The 21,932-nt window shown below is 50.1% G+C and overlaps 1 protein-coding gene across 4 annotated transcripts in view; it reads left to right on the top strand.

The window, feature by feature from the left end:
• The window catches only part of TRAK2 (trafficking kinesin protein 2), an 845,826-nt gene that overhangs the window by 5,385 nt on the left and 818,509 nt on the right, over window positions 1-21,932 (top strand). The window lies entirely within an intron of this gene.

Below are 21,932 nucleotides of genomic sequence, written 5' to 3'. Positions count from 1 at the left end.
GACAGGAACGCCAAGCATAGACGACTGCACCGTTTAGATTTCTAATCCAATCCTTCGCCCGTCTTCGAAAACCTAGACGGCAAGGAGGATCCCCCTCACCTTCCCTTTCCTGTCCTGAAGAAGACCCTCCCAGCAAGGGGCAATTTCCCTGCACCTCACATTGGGTCGAAACGTAGACTTCTACTTCACGCCACCAGCTTCTACCGCTAGCATGATGTCTACAGCTGTTTTAAGAGCATGGTGTTTACAAAGTCTACTGAATTGATTGGTAGTGTGTTTTGTGACCCTGGGATCAGGGGATCACACAAATATTTCTTTTGTTGGGAAATCCGAATATTCGCATAAATTGCTCCTTCCCTTTTTGTGTCTCATTTGAGAACTGTAAATTTGTATGTTAATTTTTATTTACATGCTTTTTTGCCCTCCCTCCCTCCCCCTTCCTTTGTGTATGGGCGCTCATTTGAAACAATCCCTCACTAAATGTATTCTAATGTTTAACCATTGAATATGGCCTCTAGTACACTGTGAATAGAAACTCTGTACTTCATTCCGTTTTGGTTTTATGTATGTATGCATTAGTGTGTCACTATTTACTGTAGATCTTTTTCTCCCAGTCCGGGACCACTCTGTCTATAACGTTTCGACTCCACTGTCATAAGAGTCCAGGTTTGATAGATAAATGCTGCAACTTTCCAACACTTCTTTATTACGTGCCGATTGACATTTTTCATGTGGATTATTATTTGCCAATCTGAAAGGATAGCAAAACACACAAGATGATGGATGGGATGTTGCACAATGGCAAAACATTCACCCCCAGTCACTGATCTGGGTTTAATCCATCGTTATTTTGCTCACCAAGCCACCCCTGTTCAGACATGGCCATATGCAAATCAGTTTTGGCCCTGTACCTTATGGGAACAGTCCAGCCCGAACTGCCAAGCCATGTCTTCCCTGGACTGGAATCAAGCATCCTAGGACCAGTTTCTGGATATCGGCCGTCTTCAGCCAGGATAGCTTGACTCCAGTTGCGTAGTGAGCACGGGACCCACGTCTGGGCATACCCTATCCACATAGTAAAACACACAAGATGATGGATGGAATGTTGCACAATGGCAAAACATTCACCCCCAGGTGAGTGTTTGATTTGATCAAACGCTCCGTCCATCATCCCCTTTGGTATCGCTTTGTTCGCCTTAAGTTGGCGGGGGAAGGCCCAGACGTGGGTCCCTTGCTCACTCTACCACTGGATTCAAGATAGCCTGGCTGATGAGGATTATGAATCCGAAACCGGTCCCAGGATGCTTGTTTCCGGTCCAGGGAAGACATGGCTTGGCAGTTTGGGCTGGACTGTTCCCATGAGGCAAAGGGTCAGACTGATTTGCATATGGCCATGTCTGAACTAGGGTGGTGGAGTGAGCTAAAGAATGGTGATGGATTAAACCCAGACCAGTTGACTGGGGTGAGTGTTTGATTTGCTTAAACGCTCCGTCCATCATCCCCTTTGGTATCAATCTGAAAGGATAAGCACATATTCAGGCTTTGCTGTCTATGTTGTGTGAAGGTGACCATGCCCAGGGGAATTTGAGTGTGGGGCGAGTTGATGATTTTCTTTTATAAAACATCTACTTGTCCTAGGAAAGGCATGCTTCAGAAATCTACTTGGGCTGTAAAATAAAATCGACTTGTCCCTATTGATTCCAGTAATGTGACAAATGGCTCCAGCGTTACTATTATGTAGACTTTAATAAAGGCTTCTCTGATTTTATCCGTGCTTTGATCAGGGTTTGAAAGATAAGCTCTGATTTTGCTACCACAAATTTACATACAAGGATTGAAGCGGGATGGTGTAGTTCCAGGATTGGAATACCTTATAAGTGTGTACACCCACAAACTAACATATTCAAGGGTATTCTCCAACTTCTTTCCAATCTCTCTCCATACTGGAAAAGGTTGCAAATGTACTCCTGTCAAGGGCAGGAGTAAAACGTTTAACAGGGTGGGAAAAAGGGCGTGCAGGGAAAGTGGATGAGCAATCACTCTGCAGATTTTTACATAAGCAAATAAATGTTTGTATATTCGCCTATGCAAAAATGGAATTCACAAACGTTTTTGGGGAGTACTGTCTCTGTAGACGCTAGTGATTTCCTGAAAGTTGTACATCTGCACCAATGCAAGGACTTGTACCTTTGGGTGCACATTTGAGATTATTTATTTTTTTAAGTTTAAAAAAAAAAAAAAGAATTAAGCCCCTACTTTATTTTCGTTTTTCTATAAGGTACCTATATGAGTTTCACTCTGAATCTCTATTATTCATCTTTTTTTAAATTGGCATGCGTCAAACATGTTTTTGTAAATGATGTCTCAGACATGTTATATTTAAAGTTGTACAATAGTTCAGCAAAATAATTCTTTCATGCTGCATATTTTTTGTGTACATTTTTGTTTGACACAACCAATCTTGCTTTTATGCTTTCGAATGTATTTTGCATATAGTTAGGGATCATTATAATTTATATATCTTATCAATTATTACATCGTGCACACAAGTGTTCAGATTTTTATACCGGAACCGCTGTCATTATGGCAAGCTGAGCTCACAGCATTTTCTTTCAGCGCTTGTACTAATAGCAAAGGTTTTAATATTCATAAATCATTTCTACAAGTTTGAACAACTTGCACATATAGATCAAAATCTCGTCTTTAGTGCCAGGCTGTTACACCAATCCATATTGTGGTACTGTAGACTTGCAGCTAAATTGTTTATGCTGCAAGGAGTTAGGCATATTCCTCCAGTGGACAACATAAAGGTTAAAACTTGTTGCCGTTGACCCAAAATAATATGTTATAGGCATCGGGCTACAGGAATTCCACATCCCTACACACTCTCAGGCATTTGTTTGCTGAGATAGGTGAGAGAAACTTTCCGCAGATGCTGCTGATCCACCACACTTTTGATTGACCCTAACAGCAAGTTGTGTGAGAGAACTCTGCAGTAGAATTATAAAAGTTAAAATGTGTTTCGCTTTGTGTCCCATTTTGGGAATGTTTTTGTTAGTACTTGAAGAATAAAAGCAACATTTATGTGACTTCTCAGAATGTTGGGCGTGTTTTTTGATAATTTTATTATGGTGTGACTGACGTCAGGGCTATACTAGCCTCGATGTGAAATAGCAAAGTCTCCACTCAGTGAGATGTAATCCTTTGTGCAAGCAACACAAAAAGATAATGGGCGAAATGCCGAGGATTGTCAAACATTCACCCCCAGTCACAGATCTGGGTTAAATCCATCATTGTTTTTGAATGGATGGGTGAATGAAAGAATGAGTGAAAGGGTGTTCGGAGGAATGGAAGAGTGAAAAGATGGAAGGCTGGGTGAAGGGTGGATGGATGAATGAGTGAAAGAACCAGGCAGCCCACACACACACCCTCCATAGGCCACCTGAAGCGATCTAGAACCAGGCCCCCGCCACCTGAAGCGATCTAGAACCAGGCAGCACACAGGCTCCCACCCACCTGAAGCGATCCAGAACCAAGCTGACCCCCGCCCCCAAAGGCCAGCTGAAGCACACACACCCTCCATAGGCCAACTGAAGCGATCTAGAAATAGGCAGGCCACAGGCCCCCGCCCACCTGATGCGATCTAGAACCAAGCTGTCGCAGACCCCCACTTCCACCCTTGCCTTTCCTTACTTATCCTCTTCTCCTTGTCTTGGCGCCACAAAGGTACCTGCTCATGGTTTGTGGCGCTTAATAATCCACTCACATAAATAAGTCCACATTTTCGATCTCGCCATTTTTATGTTTAGAAAAAACACTAATTCACAGCAACAACGTCATCCCCGTTAAGAAAGTGTCTCAAACCCCTTGTTTTGTGCGCTAACAGCCGTCTGCCGAGCCATATTACAGCCAACAAACCTTCCAGGAATTATCAGGTAACTGGGTACAAGCTAGACCGCCCTGTGTACTCTGGGTACTGATGGGGTCAGAGGTCATCTGAAGGGCGTTGGGGGTTCGTTGTTGGCACAGAAGGGTAGAGCAGGCATCCACAGAAGCTGAGAGAGCTGCCCTATTCCAAAATATCAGCCCCCCTCCCCCCACACACACTTTTCTGCAACAAAAGCAGTAAAATGAAGATATTGCCATCAGTCCGCATGCCAGGCTGTACCCGAGGGCATCGTCTGTGAGCTTGTACCGTCCTAGTATCCCCTTCACGGCCTCTGGGGGTGTGCAGGGCGTCTGGGAGGCAGTGAAAGCGGCGTGTAAACAGAGGCCCCGCCGTCTGACCCTGAACCCCAGACCCTGGAGGGGCTTCAGCGGCAGAGTTTGAGGCCGATAAACCCGCTCTGAAATCCCAGCGCCCAGACTAGGCCGCATCTTGTGATAGTGGGCGTACGACTTTGTCACTACTGCATATCCGATCTAGCTCGGCTCGTGCGCCAAGAAGTGGACAGAATCCTCGAGGCGAGGACTCCAGGGCCGGACAGACGAGGTGGTACGAAGGAGGCCCGTTCCAAGCAGGGGCAATGCCAGTATGTCCGGCGCCCCAGAGCAAGGAAGCGCCCCGGCCGCAGGCTGTATCGTGAAATGCAACAATAACCAGGGTTTGCCTCTGGGCCCCGGTGCCACTGCACCTGCCGCACCTATGGGAGCCGGGCCTGGTGACTCAGAGAGACTAATGCGTCCACTGGAGGGGCGTGGGTTCAATCCCGGCGGGTCCACTCAGCCTTTCATCCTTCGGAGGCCGATGAAATGAGTACCATCGAGTTGGGTAACAATAAAACATCTGTTAATCAGCGTCAAGATACCCTTCTGAATGAGCGTGCGATTTACAAAATACACATGTTACGTTAAAGGAAGCCGTGTCCATCCTCCCATGACGTACACGGTGCCAGCACGTCCTGCTGCTTGAACCTCGCCCCGTGCACAGCTGGCCTCAGAACAGGAGGAAACAGACATGAACATACCTGGGTTTCACAACACGACTGACGCAAATAAAAGTGCTGCTTTCGATGACCTCACGGTGATGAAAGCCGGAGCCAATCTTTGACGAGATTCCACCCTACAGGTCTGGTGGTTTAGAATGTCTCGGCTCCCACCCTTTCCAGCTGTGCGGTCTCACTTCTAAGGCGTTTACCTGCCTGCTGTATTACACGGTGAACTACAAACCCCAGGGTGCACTGCGTCAAGTACGTCAGGCAGGGTTGGTCCTGTCTTAAGTCTTCAAATGTTGATCCCTTTTATTGGAATAATTGAAATAAAAGGCTTTGGAAACAGGAGGGGCTAAGTCTTTCATTCAGAGACATCTGCTACTATGTAATTACGTCACATTTAAAGTGATGGTTTTTAAATGTATGCCAGGTCACACAATCTTTATAGCCTGGTTTTCAGTCTGTCCTTCTAGTCACCTCTTGTATCACCCTTAACCCCAGTGCTCCCAGACTGGAATGTTTCGAAACGGGAACTTCTGACAGACCGGAAATCTTTGTTCGCGTTGCATGCTGGTACTTGTAGTGTCACTCGACCCATTATTTCCCTATGCATAAAGGACTGCAGCTACCAGCATATGGCGACCTGAGCAGGTTTAGTAACTGTCACACCTGACAGGGGACATCTGGAGGTACCTAGGGCCACACAGACCCTCAACATGACAAAGCAAAATACAGCAGATACGACATGAAAAGAGCGAGTGTGAGGCTGGGGAGTAAAGCCAGGGACAGCGGCACATCGTCACCCAACGACCCCTCTCCGGAGCGGGACAGAGGAGAGCTGCAGGCGGAGGGAGGGGGGGGGAGCCGGACAGAGGAGAGCTGCGGGCGGAGGGAGGGGGGACGGAGGAGAGCTGCGGAGGGAGGGGGGGGAGCCGGACAGAGGAGAGCTGCGGAGGGAGGGCGGACGAGCAGAGCAGCTCTGGCATTGGCAGACCTCGCTGGAATAGTAAGGGCCCCTTCCAGCTTGAGCTGCGTTGGCTGAGCTGTCTCTCGATCTCATTACTGGAAAGGCCTGGGTGTGGTAAGGAAGAGTTGGAGTGCATCGGAAGAATTGTGTGTTGGGCTTAGCTAGCACTGGGATAGAAGCAGCACAAATGGTCGGAATTTGCGGTGCATCTGATTAGTGCGCTCATCCCATTGCTGGAATACGAGGTGTGCTCGATGCCACGGTCTAGTCTCATTAAGTGAGACGTGTGTGGGTGCCTCCAGATCATTGTAGCAGCGGGACAGTTGAGAGCTGCGGGGGGGGGGCGAGGGGGGAGCGGAACGGAGAAGAGCTGCGGAGGGAGAGGGGGCGGGAAACAGACAGGGGGAAGAAGGCACAAACAGACACGGACAGCGAAAATACACGGAGAGCGGGAGGGGGGACAGCGGGAGCCACGAACAGCGAAACCATCCTCATAGGAAGAGAAACCAAATAATGGCCGACGGAAGGTTCCAAATTTTTCGGATTTGGGGGCGTGTTCGGTGGGCGAGGCTAAAAAGTGGAAAGAAGAACACCGAACACACCTCCAAATCCGAAAAGGACGGAGCCTATTTGGAGTGACGGCTCTCTTCTCCAATGGCTGGCCTCCATTTAGGAAGCCAGCCAATGGGAGAAAGCCAAAATTAGAGGCGGGATGAAGAGCCCCTCTAAGAAACATAAGATCTCGCTACTTCCGGTTCTGACGAACCGGATAGTACTTCGACCTAAAAACGGACAACAAGCATTCAGGGACTGGTTACAGGGTATCACCCCTCATCAACCAGGCTAGCTTGAATCCAGTGGCACAGTGAGCATAGGACCCTCGTCTGAGCATACCTTTCCCTCTTAGGGTGACTATAGCACGAGGTGAAGATTAGGCCTATCACTGCTTGGATTAGAATATGGACTAACCCAGAGGCTGAATTAACCAGGGAAATTGCAAAAGACTTTCTGCTAAGGGACAATGCACTCCAAATTCCCTGGTTGAAATATGTTAATGTTACTTTGACAACTATTCACCAGTCTCATTTGTTTCTTGATCACGCGCTGATTACAAACAATTGTAAAAAGACAGTGAAGAAACTGTTATTAGAAAGCTTTGCAGCCGCCAGACTAAAAGCGGGGATACTTAAGAGATCAGTAACAGCGCACAGCCTAGTAGACAACGGGGTGGGCATGGAACCCTATCTGTTTTTAGGTTTAAAGCATTTTTATTAAAACGAAAAAACATGGGGAAGGGGGGTAGGAGGTCAAGGTTACATACAGTACAATGAAAAGAAAAAGAGACATGTTGCAGCAGTTCTGGTCAAAAGGGGGAAGGTCGGTGGTCCAGGAGGGGAAGGGAAGGCATCAGCTGTAAGGCAGTAAGGTAGTGCACACAACCCTCCTATGTTCCCCGACCTCCCAACCAAAGCTAAGAGCGAGTAGCTTCCTGCAACACAGCAAAACACAACGCAGTCCCTCCAAGCCCCCCGCCCCCAGAAAAAAAAAAATAAAAAGAGAAGAAAACAATACCCCAACATCCCCGCCCAATAGCCCGCAATAGAAGCATCCGCCCCAAACAGCCTACCCCCAACCCCTAATCCCCCCAGCCCCATCCCTCCTAATCCGCTGGGGCTGCCGGTGGCGTCAGCCTAAGAAGGCGCAGGTACCTCGGACATGTGAGCTCCCGGAATTCTGTGGACAGCAGTGCCAGGAAGGGGTGCCAGAGCTCCTCGAACTGATCTACATTTCCAGCCACTGTAAGCGACATCTTCTCCATACCCAGTACCTGCCAGAGTCTATGTAGCCAACCAGTGATGGAGGGGGCAGTGGAGGTGCGCCAGTGGACAAGGATATTTTGGACCGCTGAGCCTAGCGCAATAGCAATCTGCCTACCCCTGCGGGACTTCAGCGGGTACATTAAGTCGTTGGGAAGGCCTAGCAAGACATACGCCGGGAAGCGCGGCAGCTCAATCTCAAAGTGTCTATCCACCTCATCCAGAACCTCTTTCCAGTAAGCAGTCAGTACCGGGCAATCCCAAAGAATGTGCGATAGAGTGCCCTCCTGTCCGCAGCCCCGCCAACATCCCTTGTCGGTGAGTTTGTGCATCTCATAGAGCCTCTCCGGGGTGTAATACCAGTAGGCGGACACCTTAGTAAAGGTCTCCGTCAGCCCAGTGTGGTATGCAGAGTGCCTCACCCGATATGCGATCTTGTCCCACTCCTTGTGGCTCAGGGTCCTGCCCAACTCTCTGTGCCAGCGCTCCCTCCCCGGATTATGGAAATGAAACGTCGGGGGTTGGAGAAATTTATATAGATCGGAAATAAGCTTGGCATCCGAGGTCCGGGTCACTAGCCACCGCTCGTAAGGAGTGATTTGACGGGCTACGACGTCGCGCACCTGGGGTTGGAGAGCCCAGTGGCGGACCTGCATGTAGCGCAATCTGTCTACCTCCGTCAGACCAAAGTCCTGTCGGAGTTGCTGGAAAGGAAGCACGCCCTCCGGCCCATAAATCTGAAAAAGTGCCCTGCGACCCGCACTCACCCAGTGGGAAAAAGCTCCCGGCTCTAAGCCCGGAGTAAAGTCCGGGTTACCAACTATGGGTGTAAACGGTGATGGGAAAGTAGTTAGCTCGCGAAGTTCGCAAACCGCATCTCACACCCGCAGGGGAACCCGGGTGACAAAAGAGGCGTAGAGGTTAGCCGGGCGATGTGCGCGCCGCAGGAATGGAACCTCCTGAAGGGTGCGTCCCGCTACCGCCTGATCCTGAAAGAGCCAGTGCTTGTCAGATTCCCACCTGCTCCATTCCACCAAGTATCGGAGTTGCGCCGCCTGAAAATACTTTCGGAGATCCGGGATACCAAGACCCCCGCCTCCGGGGCAAGCGTGGAGAGAACTCTCTTCATCCGAGGCCTGCGGCCTTGCCACACGAAACGGGAGATGTCAGCCTGCACTTGCTGTATCCAACCCACAGGGGGCTGGAGAGGTAGAGCGCGAAAAAGGTACAAGATCTGAGGCAGCACCGTCATCTTCACCGCTGCGATACGGCCCAGCCACGAGAGCAGGCCCTTGTTCCATCGGCCGAGTTCCTCCTTAATCTTCTTGCTAAGGGAAGAGTAATTTGCTTTGACCATTTCAGGCAGCGAAGGCGCCAGCAGGATCCCCAGGTATGGCACCGTGGATGAGGACCACTGCATGGGGAAGAGACGCTGAAGGTCTCTCCTGGTGTCCGCGGCGAGCGACACGTCCAGGGCAGCCGATTTGGCCATATTCATTTTAAAGCCGGCCACGCGTGTAAAGGCGTTCAGTTCCTGGACGCAAGCAGGGAGTGACCTCCTGGGGTCATCCAGGGTCAACAGGACATCGTCCGCATAAAGGCTAACAGTATGGGTATACTGACCCATCTTAACCCCAATAGCGTCCGGATTATCGCGTATCCTCTGGGCAAACGGCTCCATGTAGAGGGCGAACAAAAGCGGCGAGAGGGGGCAGCCCTGTCTCGTACCGCGCTCAATGACAAAACTACTAGAGCTGTGCCCATTGACCCGTACCGATGCTGATGGTCTTTTATAGCAATTGAAGACCATGGTGCGGAACTTCTCGCCGATTCCCAGTTTCCCGAGAACCAGCTCAAGGTACGGCCAATGAACTCTATCAAAGGCCTTCTCCGCATCGACCGACAGTAACATCCGTTCCCCCGGGACGCGCAAGGCCTTTTCTAGTATGTGCGTCACCCTCTTGGTGTTGTCAACTGTCTGTCTACCGGGTACAAAGCCAGCCTGGTCCACCTCCACCAGGCCCGGTAGGTGCAGTCCAAGTCTGGCCGCTAGGATCCCCGTGTAGAGCTTAAGATCAACATTCAGAAGCGAAATAGGCCTATAAGAACCACACAGGGTCCGGTCCTTCCCGGGTTTCGGAATAACCGACACAGTCGCGGAAAGAAGGTCCGGCGGGATAGCCCCCGGTTCGGAGAAGGAGTTGAACAGGCGAGCCAGGATAGGCGCCACCGTGGAACAGAAGGTCTTGTAGAACAAGGCCGTGTAGCCATCCGGGCCCGGGGCTTTACCGTGTTTCAACCGTGCTATAGCGGAGATGACTTCCTCCACATGGATGTCCCTCTCTAGGTGGTCCGCTTGGGCGGGCTCTAGCACCGGGAGGGTCACAGACTCCAGATAATCCTCAGCGTCCCTCGGCGAGGAGGGTTCCGCGGCATATAACGCCTCGTAGAAGCTACGAAAGGAGTCCGCCACCTCCGCGTCACCGGAAACAGAAACCCCGTCTGCACCCACTAGCTCCTTCACCACATTGCGTTGCTGCGCAGCCCTGAGCCGATGGGCCAGGAGCTTACCGCACCTGTCCCCGCCCGTGTAAAAGGCATGCTTCAGACGCAACGCCGCATATTCCGCTCGATCTAGGTCCAGTGCAGAAAGGAGTTTCCTCGCCGCTTTCAACTGCCTCCAAACTCGAGGAGCCCCTGTTCGGCGGTGAACCTGCTCAAGTTCCCTGACCTGGGTAGTCAGTTCGTCCCTCTTACATTGCCGCTCCCTGTTCTCGGCCGAGGAGATGGAGATAAATTTCCCCCTGAGGACCGCCTTCAAGGCCGCCCACTGCGTCGCTTGAGACGTGTCGGAGTTGCCATTGTGGACCAGATAGTCCTGAATGACCTCCTCCACTCGCTTCACGACCGACTTCTTATGCAGAAGAGTATCCCGAAGCCGCCACAACCCTCTGGAGGGGGAGGCCGCCAGCCATGCAAAGACGCCGGAAACCGGTGCATGATCGGACAGGGACAGGACCCCGATGTCCGCCGCTGTGGCGGCCGTGCGTAGCGGTCCACTCACCAGGAGGTAGTCCAACCGCGAATAAGTGCGGTGCGCGTGGGAAAAATAGGAATAGTCCCTATCGGTGGGGTGCATAGCGCGCCAGAGGTCATGCAGATCCATCTCTGCAATCCGGTCTTGCACCACGCAGGAAAGCTCCCCCGTCTGTGGGGAGCGCTGGGCAGACCTATCCATAGCCGAGTCGAAGACAATGTTCAGGTCTCCCCCCAAGACAACATGGCGATCGGGCGAGTCAGTGACGTCCACCAACACTGATTCCAGGAAACGATCCTGGTGATCATTCGGGCTGTAAACGGAGCCAACCGTGAAGGCAAAACCCCCAAGCCGCATGCGATACGCTAGGAGCCTCCCCTTTTGCTCGGCATATTTGTACAATACCTCGCCCCTGAAAGAGCTAGCTAAAAGAATGGCTACGCCTGCAGTCTTGGTCGCTGCCGAAGAGAAGAATTGGGTGGGGAACTTGGCAGAGCGCAGCCTATGACAATCTTTGGGTAGCAGATGAGTTTCCTGCAAAAGGCATATGTCCGCTTGCGTCCCTTCTAGTAAGGATAGGATCGCTCTGCGCTTCACGGGATTGTTCAGACCCTTAACATTAAGGGTCACCACTTTCAAGGATGGCATCTCCCCCAGGGACTCGAAGCGCTGTACAGCAAGCGAGGGATCAGCGGAGGGGGCGCGCGGGGCAGGCACGCAGGGAAGGCCAAGACCGGCCTCACGCGTGCTTGGGCAATATCGGACGGGACCCCACCAACAACAAAACAACTCTTAAGCCCTCCCAGAACCAACCCATGGCAACTAGCCAAAACCACAAACAAATAAAAACACCCCATTGTCTCAGTCCAGCCCAAACTGGCAAGTCTGTAGAAACAGAGTGGACGTTCAGCCACTCACCTCCAACCGTTCCCTCCCAACCCCCAGCCCCAACCCAGCATCGTAGAGGCTAAGCATCTCTCCCCCCGGAGTGAAGTTAGGCCGTCAAGGCCACGCCGTTGGATTCAGGCAAGGACCTGGCCGCCGTTCTCAGGGCTTCCTCCATATCCGCCCTGATGGTAGGGGAATCAGGGCGACTCGCAGTCGCCGACGATTGTCTCCTCGTCGATCTCCGCCGGCTCCGTCTCTCCGAGCGCCTCCATGTGGGCGTCGCTCCGTCTTCCTCCGTGGCCGTGAGTCCCAACACCCCGCAGATGTCTTGGAGGGAGCGCAGCTGGTGTAGCACTCCGTTCCATCTAAAGATGAGGCGGAAGGGGTGACCCCAGGAGTAGGGCGTCTCGTGCTCCCGCAGAAAGTCTGTAGCAATCCGGAAGGACCTGCGCTTCTGCAGCGTGATGGCGGACAGGTCCTGGTAGAGCGCCACAGGCCGCTCTCTAAAAGTTAAAGGCTGCTTCCTGCGGGCCTCTGCCATGATGCGCTCCTTCAAGGGGAAATCAGGCAGGAACGCCAGAATGTCCGGTGGGGGTGCTGATGACTGGCGCTGTCGGCCCACTCTATGCGCTCTATCTATGCGGATCGGGAATTCTGCACCTTCTCCCAAAATCTCCCGGAACAAGTCCTGTAGATAGGCCACTAGATCCGTCCCCTCGTCCGCGGATGGGACACCCCGCACCCGGATGTTGTTCCGTCTGGACCTGTTCTCGAGGTCCTCAGAGTGGGCCTGGAGCTCGACACACTGCTCTCGGAGACGGAGAACGTCCTGCTGGAGATGGACTATCTCCTCATCACGGCGCTGGGCCGCCGTTTCCACCGTGTCAACACGCTCGCCAAGGCCCTCCACCTCCCTGCGCACCTCTCGGACCTCGCTGGCTACTTCCTTCTTTAGTGTCTGGAAGTCGTTCTTGAGGGAGCTAAATAAGTCCTCCATAAAGGACCTCGTGACCGGCGGTTCGCCTCCAGTTGCTTCTGCCGAGGCCCGGGAGGACCCCGGCGACGGCTGCGTCCTGTCCCTCAGCTGCTGGGCCCTGCTGAGCATGTCCGGCAGAGTGCGGTCACCTCTTTTCGAGCCTCCTCTCCCAGTCATCGTGGCCGCTGCAGTGGGCAAGGTTCAGGGCCGGCCGCCGTAGGTGCGTCCAGTCGCTTGTGGGCACCAGATGTGAGACCCTGCCGAAGACAATGGTGCTGCGTCACAAGCGACAAAATGGCGGCTCAGGCCGGGGCGAGACAGTCGTTGTACCGACCAGGGTGGCAATCGGGGGCCAGAGTCAGGGTCTCTCAGCAGCGCACCCCTGGGGAAATTAGGTCAGGAGCCAAGGCGAAAGTGGGCACCCGCCCGCCAAAGGCACGGGTGGAGGTCGCCAGCTCCAGCTCCTCAGGGAGAAGATGGCGGCAGGGCGGGGCCCGGGAGAGCGGCCCGGGCTGGCGAGATCGCCGGCGACCCCCGGGGCACAATAAGCAAGGAAAGTCCACAGCCAGTGTCTCACTGTTTCGCCAGCGGGTCCGCCCAGGTCGGCTGCCGCGTAGATGCCTCCGTCCCTCGCCACCAGGTCCGGGGTCCACGCCACACCATGCACCGTCGTCGGTAGCGAGGGGCCAAAGCGCCAGCTAAGGTCCAGGGTCCGCTGCGTGTCGGTGGCACCGGTCACGTAGGCTTCGGCCGGGGGGCGCTGTTATTCTCCGGAGCACGTCGGGGCCGAACACTCGGGATCACCAGCTTTCAGCACCAGGCCCAGCCGAGGCGCATGGACAGCACTGCAATACGCTCCGCCTCCCAGGCTCTCCTCCGTGCTCCGAACTTTGAGCAAACTTTCGGGGTACTTCCCCCGGGGCGATAGGAGTCAAAGTAGTATCAATAGGTGCACCAGGAACTCCGGCACAGCCCTCTCACCCGCAAAGCAGCTGCGGGGGGAGAGAAGCGCAGAAATCGGGGCTCGAGCTGAGCCGGGCCGGAGGAGCTACGGGAGGAAGCGTCCGCTCACCCCGCCATCTTGGCCACGCCCCCCCCATCTGTTTTTAATGTATAATCAACAGGACAGATTTTTAATGTGTCGTTTTAGGCTCAATCTTTTACCTAACATTTTAGCCTATCCTTCGGGGTTTACTGTAACGATTGAGCAGAAGGGTGCCTGCGGCTGCGACAATAGGTCTCCGCAGGACACCCTTCATTTTGTACTTTTATGTCCGTTTTATCAATTGCCTAGGTGTCGATTTCTGGTCCACATACTTAAAAGCCAGAAAATACGACATGCGAAAGCAGCCCTGTTGTTTCTACAAAAAGCAAATGATACGAATACTCTGTGCGCCATTTCAAGTTTTCTAAAAGTAGCTGTTAGATTAAGAAATACAAGAAATTAACCTTAGCACGAACTCCATCGTTGAATCATGATTCATGTACAATGTGCCCAGTCAATGTTTTGATCTTTTTTAAATAGGAGTAATGTTCAGAAATGTAATTTAATAACATTTTATGCACTGTTTACCATGTATTTTTATGATGATTTTTAATTATCGAAATAAAAAACGAACTGAACTGAACTGAACTGACTATAGCAACTCAAAAAGATGATGGACGGAATGATGAACATTATCAAACATTCACCCCTCAGTCTGAGATCTGGGTTACATCCATCGTTTTTTTGCTCACCATGAATCCCAGTTTGGACCCAGACATATAAAAATCAGTCTTGACCCCGCTCTTCATGGGAACAGCCTGAACTGCCAGGCCAGGTCCACAATGGAGCAGGCAAGAAGCATCCTGAGACTGGTTTCGTAGTATCACCCTTCATCAGCCAGAGTAGCTTAAATCCAGTGGCATAGCAAGGGCAGGACCCACATCTGGTCATACTCGTCCCACTTAGCACACCAAATGTGAAAAGAGCAAACAATGAACGAAATGCTGAACAATGTCAAACACTCAGAAACCCTGAAACAGGTTTCCATGTTTAATTCATTATTCCAAAGAGCCCACAGGGAGGAACCCTTGTTATATATACTATTGCTGTGAGCACAGCTGTAGTTTCTGCTCCTTATAAATGGTAACCTATTTCATATACTTTTTTTTTCAGCTTTTCACTGATCTCGTGGAAAGAGAAGACTTGGCTTTCGAGAGAGTTTCAAAAACTCTAATTGTTTTTGTTCCTATATCTGTACCGTTGATCCAAAAATATATTTTAGATTTCTCCACTTTAATGATTTATTTGTAATTTTACATTTTGTTTCAAAAGTTTTTATTGGCATTTATAAGGGATAGCAATAAGAGGAAACACAGCATAATATTTAGTTCAACAATATGTAGGCATTTTAAGGCAAAACAGAAGAAATGAGAGAGAGAGTTTGTGGGCCTCATATCTTCACACTCCGTGTTAGCGTAGCGGGCCGAGGCAGTCCGGTGACATCTCTTTACATATTCCTTTCTAGCATGCCAGTGGTAAACGACAGCGTCAGCTGCACACATCTCTATTATTAGCATCTTAAGAGTTCCAATTGTCTAGCAGTGGGGGCATGGAGTTGCAGTGCAAAAGCGCCATCTAACAATTTCGCACTCTTTCTCTGCTGAACATGCCTAGACTGAATTACAATGCCATTAATGTATCTATGCGCTGGAAATTATGAACAATAAAAGACAAAAGAGAAACAAAAAAAGGACAATGAAGACACAACCAATATGCATAGATAAAGAAAGGGAAAGGGATACTGCGAAAGACTGGGTAGTGTGTGGCAGGGGTGGATTGGGGGCGCCTTGGTATATCTTCCTAGTCATTTCACACCGCTGGAAAACCCTACTCTAGCTATAGTAGATATCATCTCTGATGACATGTGGGGGGGATCGAGGGCGTCCGTATTGACCAGTGTATCCGAAAGGGAGTTATCTAAGTCTTGGAGCGTAACGGAGGGTGATGTGCTGAGTAACTAGTCAGTGGAGTTCCATAAACGCTCCGGGTCACTGGGGTGTACTGCGTCGTCAAAGAGCTGTAGGGCTCAGGGTCTTGGTGGTTGCAGTCTAGCATTTTCCAGTCTTCCCAGGTGTTTCACAGCTTCGTGAATTTAACTGCCCGAAGCTGTAGGTGCGCCGTGTGCAACTCCATTTTGCCACTGTGTGCCATAAGTGAGTGAACCATACATTGATAAAGGGCATTTCTGTTTTCTCTCAATATAGGGTGATAGTCTGCTTCGCGGCTCCTAGCATGTGGAGACTAAGGTGCCAATCTTGGCGTGTCATTGCTCGCAGGTTCGCTGGCTTAAGGCCCAGAATGATAGTGAGTGGGCTCTCTGTTAATGGGTATCCTAGCACCCGTTTAATATGGCTAAGGACTTCTTTCCAGTAGGTAGCGAGAAGAGGGCATGACAACCAAATGTGGAGAAAATCCCTGACCGCTTGTGTACAGCGCCAAAACAGGGGAGACGTGCTGGGAAACATCTTTTGAAGCCGGCATGGAGTGTAGTGCCAGTTAGTCATCACCTTGTTAGCAGATTCTTGCTGGGGGATGCTATGGAAAGTTTTTTGAATGTCGCGCCAAAGGCGTACCCATTAGGAGGGAGCGATGTCCGCATCGGACACTGATTACCACTGACGCTGGTATGGGTGAGGATCCAAACGGTGCGAGTGTTGGAGGACCTGGTATATGCGAGAGATTAACCCCTTGGAGGAGCTAAAGGTACACGCTAGCTGTTCAAACGGTGTAAAAGGTCGCGTGGCCGCCTGCGATAAAGAAGAGCCCTGTAACCAGTGCCGGAGTTGGATATATTGGGACCTATCTTTCTCAGTTAGCCGAAACTCTTGTTTACACTGAGCGAACGTTTTGATGACTTCCCCTATGAATAAGTCTCGAATCGTTCCTCAATCCTTATCTGTCCAATTTGAAAAGTAGGGCAGGCGACACGCAGGGGGAACTGTGGGTTGCGAGCAATTGGGGTATGCGGAGACGGGAAGGTAGTAAGGCCACTACGGACTGCCACTTTGTCCCAGACCTCAAGCACCGTTTTAGTAGGAACCGCCATGTAGGCGATACAGTGGCGCGCTTCCCGGGGCAACCATGCATGATCCCAGAGAGGGTGACAAGTGACCGCTCTGTCCTTGTGGAACCACACCTTCTCGCTTTCCCACGCTGTCCACTCTCGTATAAAATGGAGGTGGGACGGCCTATATTACTCTATTAGATTTGGGCAGGTGAGTCCCCCTTTATCCAGCGGGAGCATTAAGATTTTACCAGGGAATCGTGGGTTCTTTCCCCCCCATATAAAAGCGGTTAGCTCAAGTTGCAGCCCCTGAATCTGGTGTTCTGGGATGGGTGTCGACAGTGTTTGGAATAGGTAAAGAATTTTCAGTAAATTTTACATTTTAATTAGTCAAATTAGTCAATGAGAGAGCCATTTAAGTGTCAGCTTTCAGAGCACTACAAGGCTGTTCCCTTTCGCATCACTCCAGTGCTTTTCCTCTTTGTTGATAGTTGTATAACTTCCCGACTTTTACTTGTCATTCTCATGGTACAAAATGCAAGCACATCCAGCATGCATACATCTGGTGCCCTATTTAAATTCTTATTTTTTTTTGAAAACCTTTATTCAGAAAAGGAGATACATGCGCAGGCCCACAACCATCATGGCCGGCCGCAAAAGCAATCAATAAAACAGGAGAAACTGAAGCCAATCAGGAAACAGGATATATAAAAGTACATCAAAGGCGGTTGTGGGGCTCGCAGACAGGATATGAGGTTTTCATTTTTAAATTTTAGAATAAGAGTAGGGGCTGCAACAACAAGGGTATCACACCTCACAGGATAGGAGCACAAAGGAGACGATTGGGACCAACCCCAATCACAGTCGGAGATAGGCTATAACCAAAGCAACTATACAATCCAAGCAGCCACGGCGATAATACTGGATGGAAAACCACATTACAATGATCCACATTTCTAAAAATAACCCAAAAAGCCTACCCCCCAAGAACTGAAAAACAGAGGCTTGTCGAGAAGCCGAATAAAGAAAAAGAAAGGTGCAAGACCAAGAGACAGCCAACCCTACGAAAGGGGAAAGAACCCTCCCAAAGCCAGAAAAGAGCGATAGACCATAGAACATAACAAACTAAAATAACAAACCCCCCCCCCCCACACCCGCCACCCTGCACCCCTGTAATGGCTACGGCCTAACCCACTAACAGCGTGCCTGTCGCCCCGGAACTGCCCCACAGAAGGGAAAGTATTAAAAAGAAGTGGAGGAGGAGAAATCAAACAAGCCCCCGGACACCTAATACCTCCCACCGGCTGTATCCCCCCCATAGCACAATCATCATCAATGTGCAGAATCAGTCAGCATTAGCACGGAAAGGACAGTCACCAGAAACCCCCCCCCCCCCCAACCCGGTGAGGTATTCGGTGCAATCCCGGCAAGAATAAACTGAGCAACCCCAGGGATTTAGAAGTCAACCCTGCAAGCGTCACAAGGAGTTATATTGCCAAAGTCGTAACAGTTGCAAACCGAGGAAGCGTCTCAAAGTTCAAAGCAGTGGCAAGTAGCAAGAAAATTCCAAAGTCAAAGTCAGCCCTGACCAGTGCGAATCCGTTCCGGGGCACATCTCAACCAAGCCGCATCAGACCAGAAGCAATCAAAGCGTCCATGGTGGACCAGGGCAGTGCAGGCGGAGCACGGGTCGGTTTCAAAATGGCGGCATCCGTTGCGCAGACTGGCCGGGACAAAGGAAAATGGCGATCTTCTCCGACGGGACCGTGAGACTCGGCAATGGGGAACAGGATTTCCAACGACGACACACCACCGAAGAGGAGATGTAGAGGGAAGACCATGCGCTGCAGTAGATGAAGGAAAGGTGGGGCCGACTCTCAAAGGAACAAAATCGGGCTGCCGCTCGGGCCCCCGCAGATGGAGGGTCAAGTCGGTCGTCTGGATCGCAGATTTCTGTGCCGGCACTGCAGCAACCGTGGCCGGCCGCGAGCAAACATCGTCCAGTTTCGCGGCCAGGGAGACACAAGCGCCGGTGAATTGCGAGCGGAGCGCCCCAATCGCCGCCATTACGGACCTCAATGAATGTGCGCCATCCATCCCCTCCATCCCGGGGCTCAGAGGACAGAGGGGAACACAAACTCCAGCACACAGCACCGGGCTCACACTTGGCGATCGCAACAGCAAGGGCGTCCCGAATTGGCGCACTCAGGGCAGACACCGGCCGTGGGTGCAGCCCGTCGGCTCCAGGACCGTGAAACGGGGGCAGGCACACAACCCACAGCCGCGGTGCAGGAGGATCTCAGCAGTGTCTCTTCACCATCCATCAACAAGGACAAGAGTCAAGAGCAGAAGAAATTTTCCAGACCTGGAGGACCGGCCACAATCGCGGTCCCACAGCCGATGTTGATGAGGTCCCTCTCGGGTGCTTCAGAAATAGAGGACCCGGCGGCAGCCCGGGAGTAGGCCGAAAATGGAACACGACATAACTTCGTCGCTAACGAAGATAGAAAGTCTGGGAAAGCACCATTGGCATCAGGCAATCTTCGTACAGCCGGGCACGGGGCGTGGGTAGAGGATAGTCGAACCGCCGGCGGAGGTCGGCGGAGCCGGGAGCTTATGCGGCCATCTTGGATCACGGCGTAGCTTCTCCCCCCCCTATTTAAATTCTTAATCGTTGCCTTCCTTGCATTAGCCTGTATAATGGAACTAACATTGCAGTAGTTGAATTCTTGTAGCCTCTCATGCTTTTTCTATTTCCTTCATCCTCTTTCCAAGCTTGTTCTTGCCACCCTCCAATGGCCTCTAGTTTCGTCTCGGTATTTCAGATCAGCGCCATCTTCTGCTGCAGTTTACTCGAAAGGGTTACCTGAGCTCTTGGGGGTCCTCCTGTGAAGGTCACCACCTGCTGACCAGTCATTTGTTTTCGCTGTTTCTGTGTTCTCTTTCACCAAGGTGCGGTTTGGACGCTCCATAAAATTTCCTGAATTTGTAATTTTAGTTTTACCATGTCTGTTGCGGGGATCTCTTCTGCTCTCGCCTTGATGTTATTGAAATCTTGTATGACACTTTGAGTACCACCTACTGGTTAGATTATACCGTGTGGTTACTACTTAAATCCCATTATTTTCCTCTTGGTTTGCTCTCCACTCTTTGATACCCCACACCATTCATGGCTTGAGCTTACTAGCTGAGCTGCCCAGCTCTGAGATTGCTTCTCCCTGGACAGTTTATCACCTTTGTTATGATGGAGGTGTACTCCACAATTCTCCTCTTCATGACACTATCCCTCCCTCCATGTTTTCTGTCGTCTTCATATGCTTAGGCCATCAAACATGTTAGTTGTAGAAATATGTGCCTGGCCACAGTGAGTTGCACCTAGTACCCTGGCTCAATAAACAATTTGCTGCGGTGAATCGAAAGGGCTCTAATTTTTTTTGTGGAGTTGTAACTTATGTTTTATTTTCTCTTTCTAAAAGTCTGTGAGTTTCATTCAAAGTGTTAATTACTGGACTACTAGTCAGTGTTTTAAATTTTTAGAAGTATTTTAACCTGTTCCGAACTCTGCCGGTGCTGGTGTGTGACACTGCTTCCAGGAGCGGCACAATCACACTGTTTCTAGCGTGTACCTTTAGCCCTATCCTCACGGCACTCAGTCTGTACTGTGACCTCAAAGTCTTTATTTGGTAGACAGTAATTTTATTGACCATAATACTTCTGCACCAAAATCTTCACAATATTCTATTTCGCAATATGTTTCTTCAAAACATTTGTCCATGTAACCGAAACCTTTCTTTTGCTCAATACATTTTAAGTTATTACTCTACATCATGGGCAACACCTGCCAACATATAATTAACTCATAAGGTTTACAAGCAGGATATTTCATTCAAACTTGTTTTATAAATGAATTGATCATTAACAGCTCGTCACCAGCACAGCTCAACCGTGCATCATGACGAGCTGAGCTCGTCATGAGCATGGAAAGGGTTAAACATAAAATCAATACTGTTGTCAACAATCAAATCGGTTACCTATTCAGATTCATCTTCTTCTGCGTGCTGGACATTCTGGAGATTAGTATCCCCCATTGTGCTCCGCAGTTCGGGCTGGACTGTTCCCATGAGGCACAGGGTCAAGACAGATTTGCATATATCTAGGTCTGAACTGAGGTGGTAAAGTGAACTAAAGAATGATGATGGATTCAACCCAGATCTGTGACTAGGGGTGAGTGTCTGAAAAGTTTCAGGGCTCCGTCCATCATCTCCTTGTGTTTGCTCAGCGGTCATCGAAAGCAGATTTAAGATTGCACTCCTCTTTATTATAAGTATTTGTGATTATCTCTTTCTCTGTTTATCATCACCACTTCCAATACATGTCAGTTATTATGATGTAACTCTTTAGAATGTCTTACGACAGAGTATTGTTTATTGCCGGTTCGAATCTTGCTTTTTCAACTGGTTCACCAGACTTTAATGGTTCTCGTTGGTTCATCTGTATAACAATCTGCAGGCTCATTTTAAGCAATATATACAATATTTTTGATTGCATGTCACAAATCATAAGAACATTTTATTTCCTTTGTGTGGATAACAAACTTACTGCGTTGTAAAGATAATATTGCAGAGAGAACACAGTACGCTTTCTTTTTTTGTGGATGGTTGTAACAACTCCTTTTTTTATAATGTTTGTGTCCATAAGCCTGACTCTTAAATTGCCTGATCTCTGATTTGCATAAAGATGTGGTAGGCACAGAGAAAGTAGTCCAAGTTAGAAACGCTCTGGTGTTTTACTCAACCATGCTGAAAATCCTTGTTCACGTCGCTAACCTTCAAATGGCAGCCATCTTTAAATCCAAAGGCTCTGCCCCAAACACTTATTTTTAAATGCAGATATAATACCACCCTTGTTTTTCTGTAGTTTGAGCACGTCTATTGATTCCCAAGTTTAACAGTTGCTTCAAGTTCAATTTAATAATGTTTTTGATTTTAAAATAATGGCCAATCTAATAGTTATTCTCTGCATCGGTAGCCCTCCAAATATGCTTGATCCCCTTTGATGCTCCAGAACATTTTATTATAGTTCGCTACGTAATCTGTTATGCATTTTGTTATGATTAACAAGTATGTTTGTTGACTGCTTTTTGAGGATTGCTTGATGCTTCTAGTATGATGCCAAAACGCAGCAGCTGCTGTTCATGAGGATAGAGGGGGTTGGAAGGAGAGTGCTCAGCAGCCAGATGTCCTGGAACAATGTCATCCTCGTTTACG

This window comes from Lissotriton vulgaris, chromosome 2_1 (assembly GCF_964263255.1).
Source record: "Lissotriton vulgaris chromosome 2_1, aLisVul1.2, whole genome shotgun sequence".
Classification (NCBI taxonomy): domain Eukaryota; kingdom Metazoa; phylum Chordata; class Amphibia; order Caudata; family Salamandridae; genus Lissotriton; species Lissotriton vulgaris.
Note: the sequence above shows the minus strand (reverse complement) of the source record. Positions and strands in the feature narration are given on the sequence as shown.